The 22231-nt window shown below is 39.6% G+C and overlaps 1 non-coding gene across 1 annotated transcript; it reads right to left on the bottom strand.

Moving 5' to 3' along the window:
- Positions 1 to 21916: 21916 nt before the first annotated feature.
- LOC129402908 (U6 spliceosomal RNA) lies at positions 21917 to 22020 on the bottom strand. Its single transcript, XR_008628930.1, has one exon. It is a non-coding gene; the product is annotated as a U6 spliceosomal RNA (small nuclear RNA).
- Between the last annotated feature and the right edge of the window lie 211 nt (positions 22021 to 22231).

Here is a 22231-nt window from a genome sequence, read left to right as displayed (position 1 = left end):
ATGCGGCCAACCCGGGTTCGATTCTTCCATCCCTCTTGAAGAGCCTTCAAGCCACCAAGAGTATCCCACCTGCATGGCAGATCCTGGCAAGCTCCCCGGGGCTTATTGGATATGCCAAAAACAGTAGCAGCTAGTCCCACAATTGGAGACATTACTGGTGCCTGCTCCAGCAAACCGATGAGCAAGGTTATGACAGTGACAGTGACCTAAAGAAGAGTTGAGGGAGGGGCCGACTGGAAAACCAATCAGCAGCAGAGGGCTGAACATCCTCGACCATTCGCACCCCTGATTTACAGGACTAGAAGATGGGTTGAATCAGTTGCCAGTGGCCAGTGACCTAGCAATCAGGCCTATTTAAATAGGCCTCCAGAAAGACCTGGAAGGCATCTGAGAGGAGGTAGTTTGGGGATATTTAAGGAGACTGTGTAGGACAAGTTCTACTAACAGAAGCAACTTTGTTCATCCTGTGCATTTCTTCAACTGACTGTTGATTTGGATCCTTCCGTTTCCTTTATAATAAATTAGGTCATCGAGACCAGGGAAATAGCTCAGCAGCCATGCTTTGTCAGTGATGAAAATCAAGTTTGCACCTGGCGCTGCAGGCCTGGGTCATCACGGAGTGCCCTGAACACTCCTGGAGTGGTCCTGGTGTGCCCTGCCATGCAAGGTCCAAGGAGCTCGGCATCCTCGAACCTTAGCATTGAGCTGTCTGATCTGGTTGGCTAAATATTGCTGAGATCACCCCAGATCCCCCGAGTACTACTTGAGAATTCTCCCTCCCTAAAAAAAAAAAAAAAAAAAAAAAGGAAAAGAAAGATAATCTGGGATAATCTGGCAAGTAAACAAGTTTCCTGAGTTTTTGGACCCATTTTAGCAAATGAAAAGAACTCAAGTAGGAGATAGTTTTTAAAACCTGACTCTGATTTGTAGCCAGTCCCTTAACAACACAGATACCGGAACTTGGGTCTGGAATCTGAAAGGGGGGCAGTGGAGGGGCAGGGGAGGGCAGTGGACAGCATTGTGGGACTGAGTCCTCTGCCTGAGGCTTTCTTTCAGTAGCAGTGTCAGAAATGATCTGAACTGGGTTAAATTCTAAGGTATCTAATTGCCATCAGGAAAATTGGTCAGTGATACAGGGGAACCCCACAATAGATCCGGTTGATCAGCCACTAACGGACGCCCTACAAAGATTTCTTCCTTTCAGTTAGAGGAAATGAATGTTTTTGCCTCCATTATCTGTTATCTTCTGGCTCGAAAGCATCCACTGAACTTTCACATCATGATGCAAGTTTCCTTCATTATTACTTCATTACAACACATAAAGTCAGTCTCAAAATCCCAGTGGCCTGGGAACGAAAGATAGAGATGGTCCAGTGGACTGTGGTGAAGAGCCATTTATACTGGTGGTGGACCTGGTGTGGTAACACACATTAAAAGAAATATAAAGCTGGATTCTTAAAATAATCGTTTGGGACCCTGAAAGGTTTTTTCAAATTGTCCTATCCCCTCCCCCCCAACTGAAAACATAGAAGTCCTCTCTGAGGTTAGGTAAAGCTACATCTGACTGGCCTGAGGCCTGTCATTTGAAGGGTATGACAACCTCTGGCTGAGAGAAGTCACCTTGTTACATTCTTTTGACTTGATTGGGTCAAGACAGAAAATTAAGAATATCTATACTTATAAGAACCCCGGACTCCAGGCTGAAATACAATCAGTGAAGGCTGCATAATGGAACTCTTTCATAGTTTTGCTTTTTATATATATAAATTTATTTATTGAATCACTGTGAGAACAGTTACAAAGCTTTCGGTTTAAGTCTCAGTCATACAATGATGAAACACACATCCCTTCACCAGTGCACATATTGCACCACCAAAAACCCCAGTAAACCCTCTCTCCCACACCCTCCCCCTACCTTTGTGGCAGATGATTTCCACATTACACTCTCTCTCTACTTTGATTACATTCAATGTTTCAGTGACACCAGGCCCACCATTATTATTTGGGATTTTCCCCCAACACTCAGACCTGCCAAAAAGGCAACATTAGACAATTTGTTTTATATTGCTGATTATATGATTTTGTAATTCTGAAATTTTAATAAATCTGGAGGGATTTTTGCCAAAAGCCCCTGGGTTCCGAGTTTCACTTGCATAATGGAACTCTTTTAAACCTCATCACTTTTCTCTTCGTTGTTATACCAAAACCACACCACCAATGGCATTTTCCCACCATTTTCTATACATCCAGTAAGTATTGATTGTTTGTTCCTTTTTTTTTTTTTCAGATTTTTGGGTCACAACTGTCCATACACAGGGGTTACTCCTGGCTCTGCACTCAGGAATTACTCTTGGCAATGCTCAGGGGATTATATGGGATGGTGGGAATCGAACCCTGGGTCGGCTGCTTGCAAGGCAAACGCCCTACCCTCTGTGCTATCACTCCAGCTCCATTGTTTGTTCCTTAATTACACTTGCCTGTTTCCCATCATGAAGACTCATTCCTTTATGAGTATGAATATATTCCTGTGTACTATGAGAATATGTATGTTACCCTAGTTCTGAGCCATAGCACAGCGGATAGGGCATTTGCCTTGCACGAGGCCAACCTGGGTTCAATTCCTCCATCCCTCTCGAAGAGCCCAGCAAGCTACCGAGAGTATTCCACCCACACGGCAGCACTGACAAGCTACCCGTGGCATATTGGATATGCCAAAAACAGTAACAACAAGTCTCACAATGAAGACGTTACTAGTGCCCGCTCGAGCAAATCGATGAACAACAGGAGGACAGTGCTACAGTGCTACCCTAGTTCTGCCAGGCATAAAACCAGACCCCCTGGGGCTGGAGACATCATACACCAGGTAAGACACTTGCTTTGGAAGTGGCCATCCTGGCTTTGATCCTGGGCACTGTCTATGGTCCCCCAGCTTTGCCAGGGAACCTCTTAGCATAGAGTCAGCAGAAATCCCTGAGCATTGCCACCTCAAAAAATGAAACAAAACAAAACAAAAAACCAACCAGACTCCCCCTTCCTCTCTTCAAAGCTTGATCTCCAGCCTGTCTTGGTCCACATGCAGCCCACTTGTTTCTTTGCCAATAAAAACAAAGAATTTTCACTTGTCATTTGCAACTTGGGTGTCCATTTGAATACAAGATATAGTTATCAATCACTGTATCACTGTATTACTGTCATCCCGTTGTCCGTGAATTTACTTGAGCGGGCGCCAGTAATGCCTTCATTTATCCCAGTAATGTTTCCATTCCATAGTTATCAATAGTCTTTGAATATTGTCACTAAAAGAAAAATCTGCCTAGTTATATTTCTTTTTCTCCATTTACTATATAGTATGTTTTGAAATGGCCATTTCCTAAACCTCTACTACTTTAAAAGTTAAAAAAAATAAGAGTTGTTTTAATCCAACCACAGTCACACTCAGGGCACCAAAACCAATCTAGATGAAAATCCCCAATGTTCAGTGGCCTTCAGCCACTTCATGCCTTCTACATGCTTGTATTTCCAGACAAAGGCTGAAGAATAGTTTCACACCTGGTGTTCACATAGCAGAGGATACAAAGAGAGCAGAAGCAAGCAATGGCTTCTAAGACTTCTGCATAGTTATAGCATGTTGCCATTGTGATTGTGATGCTTCGACTAAGAGAAATTATATGTCTACATCTGGTGCCAGAGGGATAAGGAAGTATACTCAAGAGCCGGAGAGATACTACGGTAAGTCTTGCATGTGGCTGATCCAGGTTCCAACTCCCATACCACATATGGTCCCCTGAGTGAGCATGACCAGGAGTGACCCCTGAATGCAGATCCTGGAGCAAGCCCTGTGCACTGCTGGGTGTGCCCCCAACTACCAAAAAAAGTATATTTATTCCAGAGGATGGTGCTCAATGCAACACAGCCATTGGCAGCGACATTAGAAAAGTAAAACTCAAGGCCTCCACATGCAAGACAAATGCTCTACTGCCTAATTACAACCATGCGCCCTTTATACCACATTGTAAGAGTTGAGAGTACAGTCTACAGCTTCCTGATAAGAGCAGTTGATGATGATGATTTGGTGTGTGTGTGTGTGTGTGTGTGTGTGTGTGTGTGTGTGTGTGTGTGTGTGTGTGTAAGGCCTGAATGGGAAGTGAGAAAAGTAGGGAGGGGTTATAGAATTCAGGATAAGATAGAGAAGAAGATAAAAGTAAATGATATTTTTTTAGCACTGTAGCCCTGTCCTCCCACTGTTCATCTATTTGCTCAAGTGGGCACCAGTAACGTCTCACAACAAATTGTGAGACTTATTGTTACTGTTTCTAGCATATTGAATACGTCACGGGTAGCTTGGCAGGCTCTGCCGTGTGGGCAATATACTCTTTGGTAGCTTGCTGGGCTCTCTGAGAAGAGTGGAGGAATTGAACCCAGGTCTGCTGCATGCAAGGTAAGCACCATACTCACTGTGCTATTTTTTAAAAAAAATTTTTAAATGAAATTTCCATGAGATACACAAAGTTATTCATGATTGGGTTTCAGTCATACAATGTTCCAATACCTGTTCCTTCATTGGTGTACATTTTAAAGATGATATCTCTAGGTAAATGGGAGTGTGAAAACTGTAGGTATAAATATTCCAACCCAACTGCAGGCTCATCCCAGACTAGTTACATTTCACTGCCCTCACTCTAGATGGTACTAAGTGGCCTTGTTCACCTTCTTTTAATATCATGGTTCTTTGAGCTTTTCCAACGAAGGAGTTTCATTGTTATTTTTTTTAAAAAAATTTATTAGTGAATCACCATGAGATAAAGTTACAGACTTATATACTTTCAGGCTTGCATTTCAGTCATACAATGATTGAGTACCCATCCCTCCACCAGTGCCCATTTTCCACCACCAATGGTCCCAGCATCCTTCCCACTACCCCACCCTGTCCCCTCCACCCCACCCCGCCTCTGTGGCAGGGCATTCCCTTTTGCTCTCTCTCCTTTCGGGTGTTGTGGTTTGCTATTGAGGTATTAAGTAGGCATCATGTTCAGTTTACAGTCTATTTTCAGCCCACATCTCGCACCCCTAGCGGGCCACCTAGTGCCCTTTGCTTGGTGTTCCCTTCTCTATCTGAACTGCTTTTTCCCCCAGCATGTAAGGCCAGCTTCCAAGCTATGGAGTTATCCTCCTGGTACTTGTCTCTACTATTCTTGGGTATTAGTTTCCCATTCTGTTACTCTATATTCCACAAACGAGTGCAATTTTTCTATGTCTGTCCCACTCTTTCTGACTCATTTCACTTAACATGATACTTTCCATGTTGATCCACTTATATGCAAATTTCGTGATTTCAATTTTTCTAACAACTGTATAGTATTCCATTGTGTAGGTATACCAAGTTTTCTTTAACCAGTCATCTGTTCTCAGGCACTTGGGTTTTTTCCAGATTTTGGCTATTGTAAACAGTGCTGCAATGAACATATAGGTTCAGAGGTCACTTTTACTGTATTTTTTTTGCATCTCCAGTATATATTCCCAGAAGTGGTATTGCTGGGTCAAATGGGAGCTCAATTTCAAATTTTCTGAGAAGCGTCCATACTGTTTTCCAAAAGGGCTGAACCAGTTGGCATTCCCACCAGCAGTGAAGGAGAGTTCCTTTCTCCCCACATCAGCGCCAACACCGGTTGCTTTTGTTCTTTTGGATGTGGGCCATTGTCGTTTTTTTATTGCTAATGTTTTCCTTTACTATTTTCATTCTATCCTGTGTATGTGTAATACATGAAATAATGCAAATGTAAAAATCTATGCTGCACACATGCACTCACACATATAGAGACAAAGAAAGCAGAGAGATTACTATAAATATGATATTCTTCATCCTCCCTTATTAGTATATTATTAAATTACATTTATCACTACTCCGTTGAAGGCCTTTAGAAGTGTAAAACAGAGCAGAATTACTTTAAATTTAAATTAAGTGTTTTATTTTTATGTAAATTGCTATTTGTATAACAACTTTTTAAGATGACTACTGGGTCTTTTATTAACTTGCACAATATAAATTCTCTAACCACAAATCCTCGAAAAAACTGTGATGACAGGACTTTTTTCGGTCAACTCTTTGTTCCCTGAAATGATCAGAGTTTATATATTTAATTGTGTCTATTTATGAAAACATTTTTCTACTTCTCTTTTTATCTTTCTTCGCCAACCTTCTGATCTGAGGGTTTTGCTTGACTTGAATCTTCTTAAATGATATCTGCTATTTATCCCTTTCTTTTTCTTATTTCATCTTTCAGCTTAAGTGCAAAATCTTCTGGTTTTGCCATCTTTATCCCAAAGGACATTACTATTTTGCTTTAATCTTTCATATTCATCAGATCTAGCTTTCCATTGTGTGTGGATTTCCCATTTGGCTTTAAGCTGCTTAGAGATTTCTTATTTTAGGCTAATTAGATTTAATTCTGAATGCTGAGAAATAACTAATATATCACTTTCTTCCTCTCTACACTCCAAAGAAAGTTTTGCTTGAGCTGCACACTTCTGGAGCCTAAACAAGTGCAGTTGAGACATCCAAGACATAATACATATGGGATCGGTTTATGGAGTAAAATATAAGTTCCTACGTCCCAATCCCTCTTTCTGCCAAATTTCTCCCACCTGCAACCTGCTGACAGTTCTTGGAAAAACCTTTATATGAGAAGTAAGCCTTGCATCCTACATCTACAGTTTGAGTGTGTAGACATGTGGAGGAAGGAACATGATTTCAACTCATTTTAAATTTTAACATTTTTTAGGTCTAAGACAATATTTTTTTCCTTCTTCAAAGCAAAGATCCAGACATGGCTCATTTGAGAAGAACTGGCCAGAGTATAGACCCAGGCTGTTTTAGATTGTCTTTCCTGGGAGTTCATGTCAGCTTGTCAGCTGAAAGCCCCTTTACTTCACATTACCTGGACTCAACTAACCTCTGCTTTCCGTAGCAACACTGAATAAAAAATAGATGGGTTTTCTTCTACTTCTAGTGTGATCATAATGTTTGCTCTATGAATATAGGTGTGAACAATATGGAGCATAATTACTGACATAATTTTGAGAATGCAATGAACTTACTCTATCCTCATGTGCCCGTGAGATTTACAACTTCTCAGCAAGAGCAAGATAATATTTTAAATGCTTTGGGTAAAGGTAGAGTTACAGAATCTGTCAAAACATAACAAGAAATGAAAACTGAAACATCAAAACAATTAGATCCATATCCTTTACGGTGGGTTATTAGATAATATGACAAGTCCAGACCAACATTTTAAAATTCACTTTCAATTGGGTAAAAATAATGAATCTTCAGAAATAATTTCATCTTACTTATGGTAATATTTCAAATTACACACACATAATCAACATGAACCAAATAAAACAGTAAATACCCACACTGTTACAATAATTACCAAAAGACTTGGAAAAATAAATCTTTTTTAAAAATATGGAAATTAAATTTGAGTTTACAGATTTCCAAAAGACTTCACAGAAATACTTTCATTCCTACACTTTTACTTGGTCAAAATCTTCAATTTACATATCTTTCTTCTTATTATTATTATTTCTTCTTCTTATTATTATTATTTCTTCTGCCCCCAAGCCTGGCTGTTTTCACTGGGGCCCCTTAGAAGGAGCACAAGTTGAGTTTTCCTCCTCACCTTGAGCCAAACCCCAACAGCTGAAGACCTCCGGAACCCAGTTACAGCCATGCTCAAGGCCACTCTCCACACACTTGGACAAGCCTCAAGCATGAGGAAACCAGCAGAGGAACCCAAGTGTGCAGAATCCAGGGCTGAGATCTCCAAGCCTTCTTAGATCAGTACTGGGCCTCCTCCACCCAGATCCCCCATTTTCCAGTAGCTTAGGCAGTCACATCCACAAACTGCCCCCGGTGCCATGTAATCCCATCAACGGCCAAGATCCAGAGACTATAAAACAAAGCTCCCAGAAGACCTCTTATGGTCTAGTTCTCCCTCAGAAAACCGGGCAAGCTACCAAGAGTATCCTGCCCGGAAGGCAGAGCCTGGCAAGCTCCCCATGGCATACTCAATATGCCAAAAATAGCAACAATGATGGGTCTCATTCCCCTGAGCCTGAAAGAGCCTCCAATGAGGCATTAGTGGGAAGGATGAGTAAAGAGAGGCTGCTAAAATCTCAGGGCTGGGATGAATGGAGACACTACTGGTGCCCACTTGAGCAAATCAATGAATAATGGGATGACAGTGATGACAGTGTTCATTATTATTTTTATTTTTTTAGGTGTGAAATACCTCCCAAGCAGTATTCAGTGGGCCCTGGGGAATATAATCAGGGTTGGCCACATGCAAGCCATTCACTAATGTCTCTACTGTCCCTCTAGCCCCCGCCTCGTCTATCCCGTGACTCTTCATTATATCTATTCCTTTCACAGCCTTAAACTTGTGTCATCATCAATTAGAGTAGTGTCAATATGTAGTCAATTCCTTCTTCCTTGAAGATTGCATTACCTTGTTCTACTAACATGTCCTAGTATATCAATGTCCAAGATGTTTTTTTAAATAACAACACTGCTACGATGTTTTTGCAATAATAGTCCATTATCTTCCAAAAAGAGCAATATTTTTTTCTTTTTAACTTTTTTAAGAGGGCAACAACACAGAAACACATGAAATAAAACTCATAAAAGCATGCATTCCTTAAAAGCATTTCTTACCTTCGTTAATTTTACTTGATATTTTGTTAATATTGGGGACTGTTTTCCACTTACTATATTGTCAACATTCATTCATATTGTTGGCATCCATTATATTCATTTATAAATTAGATGACCTAACTCCCCCCAACAATAAATAAGAGACCCTTACACAGGTGTATACTTGTTATACTTGGTATTGTCAGACGTTTACATTTTGACAATAAAAGTGATTTAAAGTGTTATCTAAGATTTGTATTTCATTTCCATGGTGACTGATAATGTTAAATTTTTCAGTTACTTAATATGAGTGTTTTCTCATTTGTACAATTATTGTTCATTTCTTTACACATTTTACTATCAATTCTTTGAAATTATTATTTTTTGTTTAAAATATTCTTAATGTGAATCTCTATTTGCTGTATATTACAAATATATACACCCAATCAATTTTATTATATCCAATATTTGTTTAATAAACAAAGGAGTTTTTTAACTCTATGGTTGAAAATGTATTACTTTTTCTTAGACGGAGACGCATGCAGTGGTGCTCAGGAGACCATTCGAAGTGCCAGGGCTTAAACTGGTGTTAGCTGAGTGCAAGACAAGGGCTTTTACCCTACCTAATTTCTGCCCTTTATTAATCTTTTCTTTTGTAGTCACTGTTTGCTAGATTGCTAAGAAGTCTTGTTTCACCTGTATGAGTAAAGGCGTTAATTAATTTTTTTTAATTCTAAAGCTTTAAATGAAAAATGTTAAGCTCAATATTTGTGAAATTATTTTTTATGAGGTGGTATCTTACAAATACGTAACCTTTTCTTTTAGTTACATTTTTTGAACATGCCTGCCTTTGTTCACTGATCTAGTCATTCCTTCTATGAAATTCAAAGATTTTATACATTCTTGACATTTATTCTATTATACTGATTAAATTTGGTATAGTATAGATAATATCACACGATCTTAATTAAAACTCATATGTTCTGATGTCTCGATGGGTACACCTCCCCTTAGTGTCATGTTCTCTGCTCTCTCTCCTTTAAAATTCCTTTCAGTAAGATTTTGCATATTTTCTCAAAAATCCATTTCAGATTTTATTGCCAATGCATTGACTCTACAAATTAATATAGAGAGAATGTTGTCTTTATGATATCAACTCTTTCTACAAGAAAATATGGTCCACGTCTTCATCTATTTGAGTTTCCTGTGGTCTCTATTAATAATGATTTATAACTTCCAATAGAAGTCTTTTTTATATTTTGCTAGATTTATTTCCTGGTACATGATATTCTCTGGTTATACTGCAAGTGGCTCCTTGTCTTTAATTAATTTTCTAATTGTTTGCAGTGTATTTCTGTAAATGCAATTGACTTTGTATACTAATCTTGTTAAACTTGCCAATTATTTCTAATAATTTGTACATTGTTTTAGGTTTCTGTGACAGCAATCATATTACTGAAAATAATTAAATTTATGTTAGCAATCGTTACTGAAAATAATTAGTTTTACTTCTTTCCCTCCCAGTTCTTAATAATCACTTTTTTTTTTTCATTTTCACTGGAAATGTTATAGGAGGGCATAAAGATAGTAAAGGGGTTAAGGCATTTGTCTTGTACATAGTTTTAGTGTGAACCCTGGAACTACATAAGGTCTTCTGAGCACTGCCAGGGGTGATCCCTCAGAACAGAGCCAGGAGGAAGCCCTGAATATCACTGGATGTGGCCTAAACTCCCCACTCTAAATGCTGAATAGAGATAGTACTAAAATAGAATGGGAATCCTTAATCTATTTTCACATTGATTTTGTCTTGCACTCTTAATAAACTCCACATGATTAAGGCGTATAATTTATTTGTTGTTTATTCCTGTTTGCTAATGCCTTATTAATTATTTTTTTGCATTTATTACTTTATTTGCTCTGCCCCTCTCAGAGAGCCCGGCAAGCTACCAAGAGTATCTTGCCCGAACGGCAGAGCCTGGCAAGCTACCCATGGGGTATTTGATATGCCAAAAACAGTAACAAGAAGTCTCACAGTGAAGACGTTACTGGTGCCCTTTCGACCAAATCGATGAGGAACGGGATGACAGTAATACAGTAATTATTTTATTTGGGAGTGGAATTTTAAGCTACACCTGGTAGTGCTTAAGAGCTATTCCTGGCTGTTGCTTAGACCATATGTGGTGCTAGGGATGTGAGCCAGAATCAACAGCATGCAAGGCAAACATCTTGCCTCTCCTACTATCTCTCCAGTCCCGCAGTCTTTTTTTTTTTTTTTTAATTTTACTGAATCACTGTGAGATAGTTAAAAGCTTTCATGTTTGGGTTACAATCCCACAATGATCAAACACCCATCCCTCCACCAGTGCACATTCCCCAACACCAATATCCCTGGTATACCGCTCCTTTCCCACCCTCCCCCTACCTCTATGGCAGACAATATTCCCCATACTCTCTCTCTACTTTTGGGCATTATGGCTTGCAACACAGACACTGAGAGATCATCATGTTTGGTCCGTTATCTACTTTCGGCATGCATTTCCCGTCCCAACTGGTTCCTCCAGCCATCATTTTCAATGATCCCTTCTCTATTCCAGCTGTCTTCTCCCCTCTGCTCATGAAGCAGGCTTTCAGCTATGGGGCAATCCTGCTGGCCCTTGTATGTACTGTCCTTGGGTGTCAGCCTCATGTGATGCTATTCTATACTCCACACATGAGTGCAGTCCTTCTATGTCTGTCCCTCTCTTTCTGACTCATTTCACTTTGCATGATAATCTCCATGTCTATCCATTTATAAGCAAATTTTATGACTTCATCTCTCCTAACAGCTGCATAGTATTCCATTATGTAGATGTACCAAAGTTTCTTTAACTCAGCCCTGTGATCTTAAGAAGTCACTCTGTGGAGCTCTGTAGGTCTGTCTTCCTAATAAAACAAACAGAAAGTGCCCCCCAATTGCACCTGAGACTATCAGTCTCCTCCAGTTTATTCTAGTGCTCTTCCCACAGGAAGGTATTTGTAAATGATATCAGTTAGTGGTCCAAAGTTTGCAGTTTTCCAAATACATGCATTGAAGAGGATTCTTCCTTCCTTTAGTGAAGTTGGCTCCTTTGTTATAAAATAGCTATTCATATATTTGCGGGTTTATCTTTTGGCTTTCAATCTGCTCCATTGTTCTATCTGTTTTTTATTCCAGTACCACACTGTATAGCTCACTGTAGCTTTACAGTTTAAAGTAGAGATTGCCATGACGTTTATATTTAGAGTTCTAAGCTTATATCACTTTTGGTTTTAAAACAAGTTTCAAATTTTTTCAGAAGAACCATTATTACTCTCTTTTCTCACATTTCATGTTTTTAAAGTGTCTAACTTCTTTCAACTGGGGTTTATATATATATGTCTCTTATAAAACTTTATCATTTATTGAAAAGTCTGTTTTGTGATTATAAATTGCTTTGTCTGTTGTTTATCTGAAAAATAAATTTTGGATCAAGGATTCTCAAAGGTCCTTCTCATTCAATATATTGGGTATAAACTACCATTCCCTTGTGCACTGTAGGATTTCATCTGATAAATGTTTGGTGAGTCTTATATGTGAACTTTTACTTTTTTCTTACTGTTTTCAAGATTCTATCTCCATTTTTTACATATAACTGCATGTGTCTTGGTATTTGTGTACTTAGATTTATTTTGTTTGGAACTTTTTGCATTTCTGGATGCAAAGAGTTCCAAACAAAAGTCTCTGCATTTCTGGATCTATGGATATGTTTCCTTCCTTAAACCAAAGTTTTCAACTTTCATTCCTCAACCAGTAATTATTCTCTACACTCTCTTTCCTCTCCTTTAACCCCTGTGATTCGAATGTTGTTCCTCTGAATGTCCCATAAATCATTCACATTTGTGTTCATTAAAAATGTCTTTTCCTCATTCTGTTCCTTTTTGGTGCTTTCTTCTTAGTTACCCTTGAGCTCACTGAGTTTTTCCTCATCATCCTCATTCTGCAGTACAAGCCCTCTAGTGTGTAGGCCGACCCAGGTTCAATTCCTCCATCCCTCTCAGAAAGCCCAGTAAGCTACCAAGAGTATCCCACCTGCACAGCAGAGCCCGGTAAGCTACCCATGACATAGTCGATATGCCAAAAACAGTAACAAGAAGTCTCATCATGGAGACTTTACTGGTGCCCACTGAAGCAAATTGATGAACAATGGGAATGACAGTGCTACAGTGCTACTCTTTTTCCTTTTTTAGCTCAGTGGTTGTTTAGATTGTTTCACTCTTTCCAGCTTTCTTTGTCCCAATTGAAGTTCTCTTCTATTTATTTATTTTTTCATTTCAGAAATCATTTATAGAACTATTTCTTTGAAGTCTTTGTCAGGAAATTGACAAATCTCTGGTGTACCTTGAGTCATTCCCAGATTTTTGTCTTCATCCATCAACGTAGGTGAAATTTCTCTATGCCCTCACTCTGCCTAGTGCTACTTGCTAAGGGTCAGGGTCATGTGTGAGTAGCTTGTGCGGTGATTTGGGGATTACACTAATTAATTCCAGCTAGAGATTGTGGCTGATGTTCTGAATCTGGACAACGCCTGGGGATTTGCAGTCACAGCGTTCTGCAGCAGAAGCAGCCCTCGATCCTAGCAGACATGGTTTGTGAGCCAAGATTCATCGCAACTAAGTGTTCAAGTCCAGCAGGCCTGTCAGTAACTGGGGATTAGCAATCAGGAGTGTCCAGTTGCAGCTGTGGAGTCCAGCATACCTAGGTAACTATCAGTATGCCTGTGACTGCCAGCCCCTGGCAGCAACTGGAGTGCACAGAGCTCGGAGGCATCCTGTGGTTTCACGTTGCGAGTATTTGGTCAGGTCTTTGTCACCAACTTTGAGCAAGCCTGGGCTACACCCAAACCTTCAAAATCCTGGGTACCCAGGTGCATCGGCGCACATTATTCAAGCAGATCTGAATCGCGACTAAATAGTGACTAGAGATGGACAGTCACCGGTGAAGCTCTGCGGTAGCTTGAGTACAGGGCAATCTGGGCTTCAAGATTGTGAGTGCCTGGAGGCAGCTGTGCACCCTTCTCAAGAGGGCCTGAGTGGAAGCAAGGGGCCATTGTATACGGGGCCTGACAGTCCCAAGCTACCTTGCTGAGGTCACACAGGCCTCTAGGAGGGCAGGTTAAGAGGAGCTGAGGTCTCCTCCAAGGAGCCTTCTCTCCAATGCTCAAGAGAGCACAGCTGGCAAGGTGCACTTAACGTCCCGTCGCTTATAGACTCCATCCCCCTGCTCAGTGACTCTACTTGGAAGTGCACTGGGAATATTCTGACCGTAGACCTTTGCTGCTATCTCCTAGCTAAGATGAGGATTGAGAGAACCTCAGTCTGCTCGGCCAGGCATAAGCAAATGTCACTCAGTGGCCCTATTGGTTCAGCTGTAGGTTGAGACGAGTATGGAACTCACCCTCAAAATTTGCCCTTGGATGTTTCTAAGAGAGATTAAAGAATCACTGAAAGAGGTCACTGAGGTAGAGTTCCACTTATTCATATGTGTGTGTGTGTGTGTGTGTGTGTGTGTGTGTGTGTGCACGCACATATATTTGTAAAGAATTGTAGGGTTAGGGTGCTAAGTTTGCCAAAATATCACTTGCTTCCCAGGACAACTCAATATGCTTTCGTGCCTTAGAGTTCTGATTATTAATCATTGCCTCATATTGTTCTATGACAGGGCTGTGTCCCTTAGTTTTATTTTTTTGGGATGCTGCTTGTTGTTCCATGGTGTGATTTCTCTCCTTGGAATCTCCCCGTGTCCAGTTTGACCTCAGACAGGATTCCGTATTTGCTCCAATTTGTGGTGCAGCTTTTCATTGATTATGCCAGAATGCTGTGTAGATTACTCCCTATTTGGCCATCTTGAAATCGCTAACTTTCAATTAATATATAGTTCATTAGCATTCAATGTAATTATGAATTTAGGGCTTAAATATGCCATTGTATTTTAAATTTTCTTTGTTCTCTCTGTTTTTCATTTACGGTTTTCTTATAGATTACCAGGATTGAATCATTTTTTATTTCCTTCTTTTTTTTTAAATTTTATTTTATTGAATCACCGTGACAAAAGTTACAAAGCTTTCAGGTTTAAGTCTCAGTCATATAATGATCAACCCCCCATCCCTTCACTAGTGCCCCTGTTCTCCCACCAAGAATGCCAATATACCCCCCTCCCACCTCCCTCACCTGAGTGGCCAATGATCTTCACTTTATTCTCTCTATACTTTGGACACATTCAATATTTCAACAGAGAACTGACTATTATTATTTGGAATTTTACCCCAACAAAAAAAACCTGCTGAAAAGGCATCATTTGATAGTTTGTTTTCCATTGCTGAGAATGAAGATTATAGGAGCTCAGTTTTGGATTTCTGTTGTTTTAGCTCAGCTCACAGTCTAGATGCATTTCTATAAGTCTCTGGATGCCAAAATGGGTTCCCGCATCATAGTCTTTAAGGAGCAGAGGGGCCGTGTCGTGCACAGCTGCTCCAGATCTCATCTGGGCTGAGGGCGTGCCATTAACACCCCCATCCCCCCATCCCATGATTTCTTTTGTGACACGTCACAACAAGCAAGTACCTCTGGGTTGTGAGTCCTAGAAAGTGGTGGACGCCACGTGGGCGCCGGTGCTGCTGCCTCTGCGATCTTCCGCGTAGAAAGAAAGCGTTGGGAGAGAAAATCCTTCCCCCTCCCTGCCCGGGCGGCATGGGGTCGTAGCTCAGCTCACAGTCTAGATGCATTTCTATAAGTCTCTGGGTGCCAAAATGGGTTGGTAGACCTCCCGCATCATAGTCTTTAAGGAGCAGAGGAGCCGTGTCGTGCACAGCTGCTCCGGATCTCATCTGGGCCGAGGGCGTTATTTGCTTTTCATATTGTGTTTTTGATAATATCTCCATGTATAGTTTTTGTAATGATTCATATGTACCTTTGTAGATATATAGATATATGTAATAATAAATCTTCAGTCTACTGGGTTGTCAGTTTATCACTTTATATCCGATTACTCTCCCCAATTATAATTGCTTTGTATTAAATATTTTCTTTTTATATATTTAGAACCACAGGGACTTTATTAAATGCTTTGCTTCAATAACGAAATATAATTTAGAGAACTCAAGAAAATATATAGTCCATAGTTTATACTCCATAACACTTGCTTTCCATCTTCTTTCTTCTTTCTTCCCTTCCTTTCCATCTGTCTTTCCAAAATTTTTTATGTCATTTCCTTTGAGTTTCAAAAAGTTTTTTAGTCACTCTTTCAGAATTGATCTCTTAATCTCTTTCACCTAAAAATCCCCCTTCATTCTTCAGGAATATTTTCATTGGACATAGGATTCTGAGTTGTCAGACTTTTTTCTTTCAGTACTTGAAATATGCTGTTAGCTCCTTATGGCTTCTATTGTTTCTGAAGATAAATTCACTGTCATTATAATTGTTTTCTCCTAGAATTAAGCTGTTATTTCTCTCTGGCTCTTGTCAAGATTTTCCCCTTATCTTTAATTTTCAGAAATTTGACTGATATGTCTTAGTGTGAAACTAAGGATGTGTTGTCTTTATATTTTGCTCAGTTTTTTGAATCAGCAGGCTTACATCTTATGCCAAATTTTCAGTTTTCAATCATTATTTCTTTGAGCTCTTTTCTGTCCTAGCCTCTTTTTCTTCTCGGTACATTGATGATGCAAATATAAGCTCTTTTGTATGTCTATATGTCTGTCTATCTGACTGTCTCTCTATTTTTTCTTTATTTTACCTAGATTAGGCAACTGTATTTGTAGTATGTTACTTTGTTTCTGGCATGCTGACTGATTTAAATCAGTCAGGATGCTCTCACTTATCTATGCTTATGGAATAACATGACAATAACATGGAATTAAAGGTCCCAACAGTGGGCAAACTTTGTCCCTAGATCATAAGAATGAAAAGACCAGAGAATGAGAGAGATGGATTGGGAAAGGAAAAAGGTATGGACTGGATGTGACAGAGGAACAAGGTTCAGGGCCCTGGACACATCAGTGGTGTAGAGGTGATATATATATATATATATATATATATATATATATATATATATATATATATATATATATATATGTCAGCCACTGATTCAGTACTACTTAAGTATGGGAACCAAACTGCGATAATTAAATTTTAGATGTGCTTGTTGAGCATGCAGGCACTGGTAGAGGGAAGTTGACACTGATGGTAGGACTGGTGTTGGGACATTGTATGCCTGTAACACTATTATTTATAGCCTTTGTAAGTTATGGGGTCTAAGTAAGAATTTTATTTAAAAATGTAACAATATGAACTTCCTACAGTATTTGTTATCTCAATAAATGGCAAAATAAATTCAACCTGGACACTATAAATCCAGATGACTTTAGTACTTCTTTTTCTATCACACCCCATCACCAAGTCTAGTTTAATTAACTATTCTAGGATGGTCACAACTCTGCTCTCTAACGTTATTTTGTAGTTATTATTTAACTTTGGAATCTCCCTCCTACAAAAAATCCACTGCCAGAGACACATCCTTTAAAGATAAGCTATCTTCCCCTCTGATAGCTATTGAGATTGTCCTTGCATTCTTGGGCCCAAAAGTGAATTTTTTTTTATTTATCCTACCTTAAACTCTTGTGATTTTTACAGTCTGAAGAATCTTATCATTCTTGTACTCCAAAAATGTTTGATCATTGTCTCTTTGAATATTGTCTGCTGATTATTTCTCCTGTTTTAGTCAAGATCCATTCTTGAGGTAGAACCCACCGAATGATTTTAACAAGCAGAATTCATCTAAAGAGCTGTTATGCTAGCAAAAGGTAAAAGAGGTCACCAGTGTATAGCCTGTAGCTATAGGGTCTGTTGGATTGGGATCTGGGAACAAAGGATGAGTTTGGTATCATTATCATTTAGAAGACTGGAAGTGGAAGCCTGCATAACCCTTGAGGTGCTAATCTCTCAGAGGTGTTTCTGGAAGGCATAATAAGACCTATAGAAAAACAGCAAATTGAGGGCCAGAACATTAGTATAGGTTGTGGGGCTTTTGCCTTGCACGCAACTGCAAGGGTTTGATTCCTGGAATCCCATACGGTCCCCAGGGCATCACCAGGACTCATTCCTGAGTACAGAGCCAGGTCTCCAAGTATGAGCCAAAAAGCCATATTAAAACAATTAATTAATTAATGAATTAATTAAACTGCAAACTGAAATAACTGCTGTTACCAAGTTCCTCCACCAGGGCAGGATTTATTTATGATTTCTGAAATTCATCCTTCACTTTCAGAACCCAGTGGACTAAGTCTTCAAGTCCCTACAATGACTTTGTTTGGGGCATGTGCAATTTCCCTTTTGCTTTCAAGCTCAGCTATGTATGTGTTCTTTGCCAGGTAGACATTGGCCTCCCAAGCAGTGTGCGGGGAACCAAGGAGTAACTGCCAGCAATTCTCAAGGAATTGCTACTAATTGCTTCTCAGGTCACATGGTTACACATAGTGATGCTTAAAAGTCCACTATAGTCCCACTATATTATCTCCTGGCTCCTTGGTTATATATTTTAAGTATAGAAGTATGATTAAAGAAGAGTGATTTGCTCACTTGTTTTGTCATTTGTCAAGAGTCTCTATGTACTTCTTTTCATGTTTTATCTCCTTTTTTTTTTTTTTGCTTTTGGGTCACACCCAGCGATGCACAGGGGTTACTCCTGGCTTTGAACTCAGGAATTACTTCTGGCAGTGCTCAGGGGACCACATGGGATGCTGGGAATCGAGCCCAGGTCGGCCGCGTGCAAGGCAAACGCCCTACCCGCTGTTCTATCGCTCCAGCCCCTTTGTCTCCCTTCTTATCTCCCTTTTTTAAATCCTAATTCAAAGTGTTATAATTCTGGCTTTTCCCAGGACTATTCATACTGTCTTCTAACTGGACTCTGCATTCATTATAGAGCACGCTTCCTTCACTTTGCTGCTGATGTTGCCTAAACAACCTGGCAAAAACATTATATATTTAATTTTTTTCCCATTGCTCTTAAAATGAAGGTAGAAACGTTCTTTTGTCCAAGGAGACATCTCACCCGACCCTTCTAGTGCTTTGGTATCATCTGCCTTGTTCCTCTCTGTGTTCCCCAGATTGTCCCTGGCCTTTCTTCTTGCTCTCAATAGAACACAACTTCTGCAGATGCTGATATTCCTATCTGGATCCTTCTCCCTAACTCCCCCCACTCAATCATTCATTCTACATATCACAAACATCGTTTCCTCCAGAAAATCTTCCCAGTTCCTCAGACTAACTAAATTTTCCATCTATTCTCATAGCTTTCAGTACCTTTACACAAGTTATCATGGATCATTTCATAGAAGTCTCTTATGCTTTGGATAAAGTACAAAGAAAAGTGTTAATTCTAACTCCTGAAAAGAGCATCTGCATACAGGCTTTTAATAGTTATTTATAAAATGAATTCTTAGCACATTATTGTTTAAGGTCAGGGTCTTTGCTGTTTTTTAAGTTTCTCAGTGTCTAGCATATTGCAATAGTGATATTGCAATAGCACACAATTGAAATTTTTTTATTTTTCATGATAAGAATGGATTGTCACTATACTTAATATGGTAAAAGTTCGCTAGTTCAATTATTTTCCTCCAAGTGGTATAGAACTTTTAAAGCATCCTCCTCTCAAGCAATTAAATTTATAATTATCAAGTACTCTATTAAGGAACACAAGTTTCCTGGATGTTATTCATTCTTTCTAGCCCTTTATAAATGAATGGCATAGTGTAGTTACTTTTTAAAACAATCCTTTGAAAGACTGCACTTTGGCTGAAAATACAAATAGCACTAGATGGTGTTCAAATGGTTTAAATTACCCAGATGTGGTGAACATGCCATGAAATCTTAGAAAAGCCCTAAAGAATTCCCTAAGAATGATACTAGAGCCAAGGACGTGACATTTGTTTTGGAGGTTCTTTCTCCCCTTGAACAGTTGATAAAATGCCTTTTCTTCCACTTTGACCTTAAGCACTTAGAAATCATTTGTTTTACAAAAGCCCTGTGGTCCAAGATTATGGCAACCAGAATAGAGACTTCTGTCTCATATTTCTATTGTGCGTGGTTTATGACTTCAGTTCAGGGAGTGCTTTTACATAAAAGTTTGTAGATTGATTTCGCTCCCATGCCTTTGTTGGCCTCATCTGTACTTCAATGAAGAACAGCTTTGTGCTTTCAAAGCTGGTTTCAAGCATAATGTTGTACCTCTACAGCCTTGCTCAACGGCTACATGAAGACAGTTTTATAGCAGCTGCACACATATGTGCACTTATCTCGGTTCCATATTTCAGTACATTTCCTTGCTATATTTATGAATCATGTTGACTCTATTTTAGTGTTCAAGCATGGTAGCGCCGTGCATTTTACTTTAAGTCATTTGGGGAACTCAATAGATGTCACAGGAAGAAAGAAGAAAATGTGTTTGCTCTGAAAATGGCAAATACTAGTTCAATCCCCAGCACTGCATATGGTCCCCTAAGTTATAGCCAGGAGTGAGCCCTAAGTGCAGAGCCAGGAGTAAACCCTGAGCACATTGGGGTGTGTCCAAACATGTTCCCACCCTCCATCCATTGTAAATAAGAGACTTGAAAATATTTTCTGGTGTTATCGTTTTTCATCTCTAAACTGTTCAACTTATTAATATGTGACCTACACTGCAGACCTTTACAAATTTAGCTTTCCTTTTGTCTATAATACTATGTAGCTATTCTAATATGCTATTTTATAAGACTAATAGCCAATGCTCTGTCAGCTTTGTCAACTCTAAATATTATCAGGATATTATCTAAATATTATCAGGAATTTTATTTCCATTTGATATATCAGTGTTTCCACTGATAACTGTCTCAGGTCCTACCATAAGCATACCAAAGACATCAATAGGCCTTTCCAGGAAATTTCCAAACATTTGTAGAATAATCATGAAAGGTTTTTCAAAGTGAAATGAGCATATATCTCATAAAGAAAGTCTTACTGTTTTGTAAGATCATTGTGTTAAATATGATAAGATCTTGGGCCAAAGCAATAGTATAGTGGATAGAACACTTCTCTTGTATGATACTTAGCCAGGCTCAATCCCTCGCATCCATTTGGCCCCCCAAGTCTTTCAGGAGTGATCCTCGAGCACAGAGCCAGGATATGGCCCTGAGCACACCCAGGTGTGGCCTCAAAACCAAAAATGTCGAAATGACATCTGCACTTATATGTTCATCGCAGCACTGTTTACAATAGCCAGAATTTGGAAAAAACCCAAGTGCCCGAGAACAAATTACTGGTTAAAGAAACTTTGATACATCTATACAATGGAATACTATGCAGCTGTTAGAAAGGATGAAGTCATGAACTTTGCATATAAGTGGATCAACATGGAAAGTATCATGCTAAGTGAAATGAGTCAGAAAGAGAGACAGACATAGAAAGATTGCGCTCATCTGTGGATAACAGAGTAGGAGACTAGCACCCAAGAATAGTAGAAATAAGTACCAGAAAGTTGGCCCCATGGCTTGGAAGCTGGCCTCACATTCTGGGGAAAAGGCAGCTCAGATAGAGAAGGGAACACCAAGTAAAATGTGGTTGGAGGCCACGCACGGGAAGGGAGATGCATGCTGAAAGTAGACTAGAGACTGAACACAATGGCCACTCATCACCCCTACTGCAAACCACAACACCCAAAAGGAGAGAGAGAACAAAAGGGAATATCCTGCCACAGAGGCAGGGTGAGGTGGGGGGAGATGGGATTGGGGGGTGGGAGGGATACTGGGTTTATTGGCGGTGGAGAATGGGCACTGGTGGAGGGATGGGTTCCTGAACATTGTATGAGGGAAACAGGAGCATGAAAATGTGTAAATTCTGTAACTTCACCCTCATGGTGGTTCACTAATTAAAAAATGAATAAATTTTAAAAAACAAAAAAAAATACAATAAAACCTCAAAGTTCATGCTGCACAAAAGATCACACTTGTATGCAGCATAAACTTCATACACTTATGAAAGTACTTACTAACAAATACAAGAATAAAGACAGTATACTCTTTCATTGTAAATTCCTTGAAAATCTGTTAGCTAGTGTCTATCTCTCTCTCTCTCTCTCTCTCTCTCTCTCTCTCTCTCTCTCTCTCTCTCTCTCTCTCTCTCTCTCCCCCCACCCCCGTTTGAAACATGGAATGTTTCTCTAATTTTCATGCCATCCTTTTCATGGGCCATGCTAATCTTACCTGTATCATCTGTATCATTTCATTTGTAGTGATTAAACACACTTTGCTCTGGTGTGGCTAGAAATCAGGTGCAACAACAAGGAAGAGAAAAATAGAGTTTCTCAGAATCAGATAGGAGAGCTGCCAGGATCAAAGTTGGTACCTGTGGCAGTACCAGGGATAGAACTCGAGGCCCTTCTCTTACAAGGCAGGCATTCAAAGCCAGAGGAGCTACTCCTTAAGGGCCTTCTTAAAGATTTTAAAAAACAATTCT

Source organism: Sorex araneus, chromosome 2, assembly GCF_027595985.1.
Source record: "Sorex araneus isolate mSorAra2 chromosome 2, mSorAra2.pri, whole genome shotgun sequence".
NCBI classification, from domain to species: domain Eukaryota; kingdom Metazoa; phylum Chordata; class Mammalia; order Eulipotyphla; family Soricidae; genus Sorex; species Sorex araneus.
The sequence above is the reverse complement of the archived record's forward strand: the minus strand, read 5'-3'. Positions and strand labels throughout refer to the sequence as shown.